Source organism: Perissodus microlepis, chromosome 9 (assembly GCF_051167445.1).
Source record: "Perissodus microlepis isolate ML-2025 ecotype Zambia chromosome 9, ASM5116744v1, whole genome shotgun sequence".
NCBI lineage: Eukaryota > Metazoa > Chordata > Actinopteri > Cichliformes > Cichlidae > Perissodus > Perissodus microlepis.
Genome location: NC_140469.1, coordinates 29,882,983 through 29,890,837, shown reverse-complemented (window position 1 = coordinate 29,890,837; position 7,855 = coordinate 29,882,983). Strand labels below are relative to the sequence as shown.

Below are 7,855 nucleotides of genomic sequence, written 5' to 3'. Positions count from 1 at the left end.
CCGCTGAGATCTGTGTTATGCTCAAACTCGAGTTCATCATTGGCCAGTTTACAAGACAGTCACTCAGACTGCAGACCTGACATCCTGATAGAGATCCAGCAAACGTTAAGGCAGACGCATTTGTTTCGGAGGATTTGATTAATTGATTTTTACATTTCGGTCAAGACTCCAACCAGTTGGTGGCAGTAAAGCACTATTTTGCTGTTTGCATATCAAAAAGAAGAAGAAAAAGAAGAAGCACCTGAAAAAAAGGTGGGCGGGACTATTCATTAGCGGAGTTTTTGAATAACTGGAAAAGATTAGAAACGTGTACGTCTTTACCTGAGTAACATCGACAGAGTAACTCGCACTTTTTAATTTATTTATTTAATTATTTGAGTCGAAGGAGGAAATGCGAGATTGGATTTAACATGGGAGCTCCAGCAGCAGGTAAGGAAACACGAGAGCAGCATCTCTAGCACATTTATCTATAAACGTTACACTTTTAAAATGTATCAAAGTTTTGAAGGAAGGGTCTCGATGGGGTTTGTTTACACGGATTACCTGTAGACCTGATTATTTGAAACATAGGCCTTGATTAATATGAGCAGATCTGGCGTGACAGACAGAAAGCGACGAAATGTAAAGCAAATGTGTACTATGAAGTAACGTTAACCTCCTAAGACCCGAACACTTCCATGGCATGCATTTTTCATTTCTCTTTGATATTCGGCCATATTGGGACCCGATAAATGTAAAAACAAAGAATTAGCAGATTTTTTTTTTTTTTTTACCTATTTTTTTGTTTCTAAGAAAAATGAGAGCCACATATGAGGATATTCGTTTAAAATTTCGATAGAACAGTAGTAGTATAATGTCCTCGTAAGTCATTCAGTTTCGGTTTAAAATCGTCTGATTCTTTTATTTACAGCATGTTTCATGCGCAGTAGTCTTTAGTTTCTGCTTCTTGTTCAGTTGTTGCTTTGCATGCCCTGTACAGGTTCTTGGTAAATGCATTGAGGAAATTAATGACTGGTTGTGCCACAATTTCTCCAGCTAAACAAAAACAAAACTGAAGTAATAGTCTTTGGAGCCAAAGAAAAACGATCACAGGTCACCAGAGAACTTCAATCTATACATCTAAAAACCACAAACCAGGAGAGAAATTTGGGTGTAGTGATAGACGCAGACCTAAACTTAGAAAAACACATTAAGACAATAACAAAATCAGCTTACTATCACCTCAAGAATATTTCAAGGATATAAGATCTGATGTCTCAACAGGACCTGGAAAAACTAGTCCATGCATTCATCTTTAGTAGGCTTGATTACTGTAACAGCATCTTTACAGGTCTACCTAAAAAAATCAGTCAGACAACTACAGCTCATTCAGAGCTCTGCTGCTCGAGTCCTCACTAAGACCAAAAAAGTGGACCACATCAGTCCAGCTCTGAGGTCTTTACACTGGCTGCCTGTCCGTCAGAGGATATACTTTAAAGTCCTGATGCTGGTCTATAAAGCTCTGAATGGTTTAGGACCAAAATACACCAGTGACCTCCTGACCCAGTATGAACCTTCCAGGTCCCTCAGGTCATCTGGATCCGGTCTTTTATCAGTTCCCAGAGTCAGAACCAGACACGGAGAAGCTGCATTCAGCTTTTATGCTCCATATATCTGGAACAAACTCCCAGAAAGCCTCAGATCAGCTGAAACAGTTTTTTTTTTTTTTTTTTTTTTTTTTTTTTTTAAATCAATTTTAAATCGTGCTTTTTTTTATTGTTTTTGTTTTTTAATGTCTCTGTAAAGCACTTTGAATCACCTTGTTGTTGAATTGTGCTATACAAATAAACTTGCCTTGCATGAATAACATAAATATAAGATAAGATAAGATAACCTTTATTAGTCCCACACGTGGGAAATTTGTTTCGTCACAGCAGGAAGTGAACAGTGCAAAAGTTATATAGCAAAAATTAGAATACAATAAGAATAAAATACTGTACACAACTGTACAGAATAGAATAAAATAAAATACTATATACAGTAGAATAAATAGAATAAAATATACGATAGGGTAAAAATAGAATACAAATGCTTAATACAACTGAGTAAAAATACAAGGAGTTCTAATAACTTATCAAAGTGTGTTAAACACACATTCTGTTTAATCAATTTGTATTATTATTGCCTTCAAATGACTTCAGCTGGGATAAGTGATGGATGGAGCGAGTTTTACTGCGGTCTGGGATTTTCCAAACAGGGGGCTGGAAAGGAATTGCACTGGAGCACAGCAGGTATTATAAGAAATAAAATGCATTTCATTGGCTATGGGACATATTTGTTAGACAAAACATGCACCTACAAATGACATGATGTTACTTTATTCAACAATATATATTTTATGCTAAATAAAAAAGCCTGAAACTAATATACAAATACAAAAAGCAAATCAAAGTAAAACTGTTCCTCATTCACATAAACGGGTCATCCCCAGAGAAAATCTGCATTAAAAACGGACATCTGACTTGTGCCATGGAAATGCAAGAACCAGCTAAAGCTGCATATTTTTCTTTGAAAAATGCATACATGGCTTGCAGAGTTTAAACAGTATTAAGATGGCACATGCCATTTACATTTTCACCTGTAACTGTCGAGTATTTGTAGTATTTTCTATGGGCTGTGTCATATTTATATTGTCTAAACCACAGGTGTCGAACTCCAGGCCTCGAGGTCCAGTGTCCTGCAAGTTTTTGGATATGTCCTTGCACAGCTGATTTAAATGGCTAAATTACCTCCTCGACATGTCTTGAAGTTCTCCAGAGGCCTGGTAATGACCTAATCATTTGATTCAAGTGTGCTGACTGGTATTATCTAAAACCTGCAGGACACCGGCCCTCGAGGCCTGGAGTTCGACACCCCTGGTCTATACTGTTGATTGAAAGTTTTTTTTTTTTTTTTAAGGTTACACAGTTAATAAATCATTTACCATTGTCGCATTAAAATAAACACTGTGAGGCACTGTGTTTATAAGAGTTTTAATTAGTTAATGAATTTTATTCTGTGTTTTCCACCAGGGGAAAACTCCAACAGCCAAAGTTGCTGTAAAATGTTTTGAATAGTTCATAACATTTTCAGTGGTCATTGAAAACAAAGGCAAGCTCAATTTCCCTTGATGGAGGAATTTGGATATACCGCTTAACAAAAAAAATCAAGAAGTGAAACTTCGAGTGGAAGTGAAAGCACAGGAGAAAAAGAAGACGCAGAAGTTAGATCGTAACCTAATGATCCAGAATAAACCCGTGTCTCAGCCTCTAAACCAGTGTTTTAGAAGTTCATCCCTAAATTCTCAGTAAGCTTGTTTTTCAACTCTTGTGTATCATTGGATGTTCATACCTGGGTGCATAACAGCCACTAGAACAAGATGTACAGTCCAACACGGAATAGAACAGCAAGAGCTGAACGAACTTCAGTTCAGGCAGCACAAGATGCCCTTCGACCAACACAAGATGCCGTACAGTTCTTTCGGCCAACACAAGATGCCGTACAGTTCTTTCGGCCAACACAAGATGCCGTACAGTTCTTTCGGCCAACACAAGATGCTGTTCGGTTCATTCGACCAACACAAGATGCTGTTCAGCCCCCTCAGCCAACACAAGATGCCGTTTGGGCCCTTCGACCAACACAAGATGGCCTTCAGGCCCTTCGACCAACACAAGATGGCCTTCGGGTAAAACAAGACGCCCTTCGGGTAAAACAAGACGCCCTTCGGGCAACACAAGATGCACTTCGGGCAACACAAGATGCCCTTCGGGCAACACAAGATACCTTTCGGGCAAAACGAGATGACCTTCGGGTCCTTCAGGCAACACAAGATAACCTTCGGCTCCTTCAGGTAACACAAGATGACCTTCGGGCAAAACAAGACGCCCTTCGGGCCCTTCAGGTAAAACAAGATGCCCTTCAGGCAAAACAAGATGCCCTTTATGCAAAACAAAATGCCATTCATGCAAAGCAAGATGCACTTCGGGCCCTCGAGGCAAAACAACATGCCTCTCAGGTCCTTCAGGCAAAACAAGAAGCCCTTCGGGCAACACAAGATGCCCTTCAGGCGAAACAAGATTCTCTTCGGGCAACACAAGATGCCCTTCAGGCAAAAAAAGGTGCCCTTCGGGCAACACAACATGCCCTTCAGGCAGCGCAAGATGCCCTTCGGGCAACAGAACAAGCCCTTCAGGCAACACAAGATGCCCTTGGATCAAGACTAGATATCAGTCAGCCTCTTCAGGCAACACGAGATGGTCTTAATGACACTTTTGTTGACGAATCAGCAGCAGGTAGCAGTTCTGACTATGAAGAAATCATGAAACGCATTAATATGGAGTCTGAAACTGTGTTGGATGATGATTAAATAAACTTTAATGAAAATCTGCTCCACTCTCAGCTTATCCTCTTTCACTTCTCCAGTAATTTCAGTGGGCCCTGGAGGACATCCTGCCTCTTGCCTTGTTCTCACAGGATGGTCTTACTGAGCAAAATACCCTGTGCAAACAACTTCACACAAGTAAACAGCTCACCTGATATGCTGTTAAAGGTCTTTACACCTGTTATTAATGATGATTTTTAATGATGAAACCTGCCTGTTCCAGTGCTCATGTCCAGGCCTGTACCAGTGCAGTGTGACCGGCCTGGTGTTTTTAATGAAGGCAGAAGGAGACGTGGTTTACAGGACTGTCCCTTGGAACAGGAGGCTGCTGGCCCAACACCACAAGAAGCCTGCAGGACCCCTGTTTGACATCACATGTCAGCAGCAGTCTGTGTGTCAGCTTCATCTCCCACACTGTGAGCTCATCTCCACAGGTGGAGGTCAGTTCTTGCAGGTCGCTCATGTGAATGACGAGGGCATCGAGTTTATTAACCCTCACCTCAGGATGAAGACTCTCCTCCTGACCCAGTCCAAGCTTTGGTTCTGCTCTTCTACAAACCCCCAGTTGATCCTGATCTCAGATCTTTCCTCAGTGTGTTGTTGCTTCCAAGGAACATCGTGATCCGTGATTTACAGCACACCAGTAGGAAACTAAATGGAGATGAGAGGTATGTAGACACTTCTCCTCACTGCAAACTGCATCCAAAGCAGGTTTACACTCTGTCCACTGTTCCTGAGGATGACCTGATTAAAGTTCAACCAAAAGAAGCTGATTTTGATGATGAGTACCAGGACAGTTACTTTACGACATTCCAGGTGATTTTAAGAAGAATCCTCACAGATGTTGACCTCAGTCTGAAAGATAAGAGCAGCTCCACCTGTGTTTGGGAAAGAGATGTCTTTTCTCCCCTACAGTGGGAACTTTGAATCGTCCTCCTTCTCAGAGGCTTTTAAACACACGAAGCTGCTTCATTGAAGGGATACCAGGACCTGTTCTCAGCAGCCTGATCGACAAACTGCTGGGGAAAACGGTGATAACTGATGCAGAGAGGGAGGCAGCAGATGCGATGAAAAACAGAGGGGAAAAAGCACGTTTTGTTATCGACACTGTGAGGAGTGAGTTCACTTTCTCCATGAGAATGATCACATCCTCTGTCAGCACCTCAGGTTAAACTGAATGGATATTTTATGGATCATAATGTGTTTCTTTAATGACGCCAAAGTCATTTTTATCTTTCTTTGACAACTGAAGTGAGTGAAGAAAGACATTTTTTATGTTATTCTGAAACCATATAATTTAAACTTTTCATCAAATATTGCAGCTGCATTTATTTTTATTCTGCACTTTTGCACTTTGTCACAGACGTTAGAGTTCTTCTGTTCAGTTGTTGTGACTGTGTGAACCAAATCTGACAGGTGAATATAATACTTTAAAAAAAGTTGCATTAAAATCAATTTTGATTTGTTTCAAAGAAGTTCTATAAAATTAAAAATGTTTAGAAATAGTTTTTTACTGCAGATCTCACATGTTATTTATGGCAGGAAGCACAAATTTCTCTGTATGTTTCTGATTTAAAAATCCACAAATGCACTTTTTGTAAAGTCAGCTGAATGATGACAGTGATTTCAACATCCTAGTCTGAGTTTAAATAAAGGGAAACAAACATTAAAGTGTCTTTTAATCTGTGTTTGAATCTGTTTCAACAAATCTGACAGAAACCAAACAGTTAAACACATTTACCTTTAAATTCCTGCTTTGTTTTGAAACTATGCAATATTGTGAGTTAGATTTTAGTCTGCTCTTTAGGGTGTTTTTCAGCATTATTTATTCTCACTTTTATTTTTAGATTTTCAGTTTCTAGTTTTCTTTATTAACTATAATAACTTGTCCCCATGGTTATTTAACTTCCTTAAAGTAAAGTGAAGCAATGTTTTGCTTTAATAACGTATCAAATTAATTTACTTGAAAGTGTCTTACAAGATCATTTCCCTTAAACTGTTTGTACCTTCATCAGCCAGCAGGGGGAGGCATTTGCTCAATAAGAGTGCTCTTAAACTCACTGCAGGTGAAACCTGATGAAGCCACGGTTTGATATCCTGCACAAAGGAAACCAAAAGCAGGACAATCACAGAATCTGTGCTGACATCTTTGCATTTACCTGTCACGCAGGACAGCTAAATTTCACCCTAAGATAGTTATATAATACTAAATTATTCTACAGCTGCACTCTGGTGTCCACATTAATGCTGTAATGTGTGTAAACCAAACTAACATTTGATCTCAGTATTTACAGGCTGGCATCAAATGCAGAAGGAAAGGTTTAAAAATAAGCTTCTGATATTTTCCAGGTGAGCAGTTTGTATCGTTTTAGCTCATTTTATTGAGACATGATAAGGTAAGCAATATTTAACATGAAACTTGGACAGTGACCTAAAGTGAAAGCACTCTCTCTCAGTATATCGTTTGACTGGTTAGCACACTATAGAATAGCTTATATTACATAAATCTGAATAAGTTAAATCCAGGATGTCTGAGAGTGCAACAGACTGATTCAGCTTCATCTCCACAAGGACAGACAGCCTACAGGACGTCTTTCAAAACACGCAGTTTGATGTATCACACGGTTTATTCAACTTGCGCTCACAACACTCAACATTCGCTTTAATAATCATCAGATTGTTGTACTGGCAGACCGGGGTGGTGGTCCTCATTTTTAAGAAGGTAGTTAGAGGGTGTGTTCCAACTATAGGGGAAATCAGACTCCTCAGCCTCCCTGGGAAAGTCTATGCCAGGGTGCTGGAAAGGAGAGTCCGTCCCTTAGTCGAACCTCGGATACAGGAGAACAATGGGAGTTTTTCCCAACCAGTCTGGTTGTCTTAATTCTCAAGAGGATAAAGAGCTGGTCCAGTGTTCCACGACCAGGACGAAAGCCGCATTGTTCCCCCTGTGTTGTGTGGACTTGGAGAAGGCATATGACCGTGTCCTGTGGGAGGTGCTGCTGGAGTATGGGGTGTCTAGCCCATTGCTAAGGGCCATTCAATCCACATATACAACCTTTGCAAGAGTTTGGTCCGCATAGCCGGCAGTAAGTCAGAATTGTTCCCGGTAGGTGATGGACTCCGCCAGGGCTGCCCTTTGTCACCGATTCTGGTCATAGTTTTTATGGACAGAATTTCTAGGCATAGCCAAGTGGCGGAAGGCTTTCACTTGGGTGGTCTCAGGATCTCATCTCTGCTTTTGCAGATAATGTGGTTCTGTTGGCTTCATTGGGTGATGGCCTCCAGCTCGCCTTGGAACGGTTCGCAGCCGAGTTCGAAGCGGTGGGAATGAGAATCAGCACCTCCAAATCTGAGGCCATGGTCCTCAGCAGGAAAAGGGTGGATTGCCCGCTCCGGGTCGGGGACGAGTTCCTGCCCCAAGTGGAGGAGTTTAAGTATCTCAGGGTCTTGTTCACG

The 7,855-nt window shown here is 40.8% G+C and overlaps 1 pseudogene across 1 annotated transcript; it reads left to right on the top strand.

The window, feature by feature from the left end:
* The first annotated feature begins 285 nt into the window (after positions 1-285).
* Positions 286-6,065, top strand: LOC146380775 (uncharacterized; annotated as a pseudogene). Its single transcript, XR_014801347.1, has 2 exons — positions 286-429; positions 3,051-6,065. The product of XR_014801347.1 is annotated as an uncharacterized LOC146380775 (transcript).
* Positions 6,066-7,855: the final 1,790 nt, after the last annotated feature.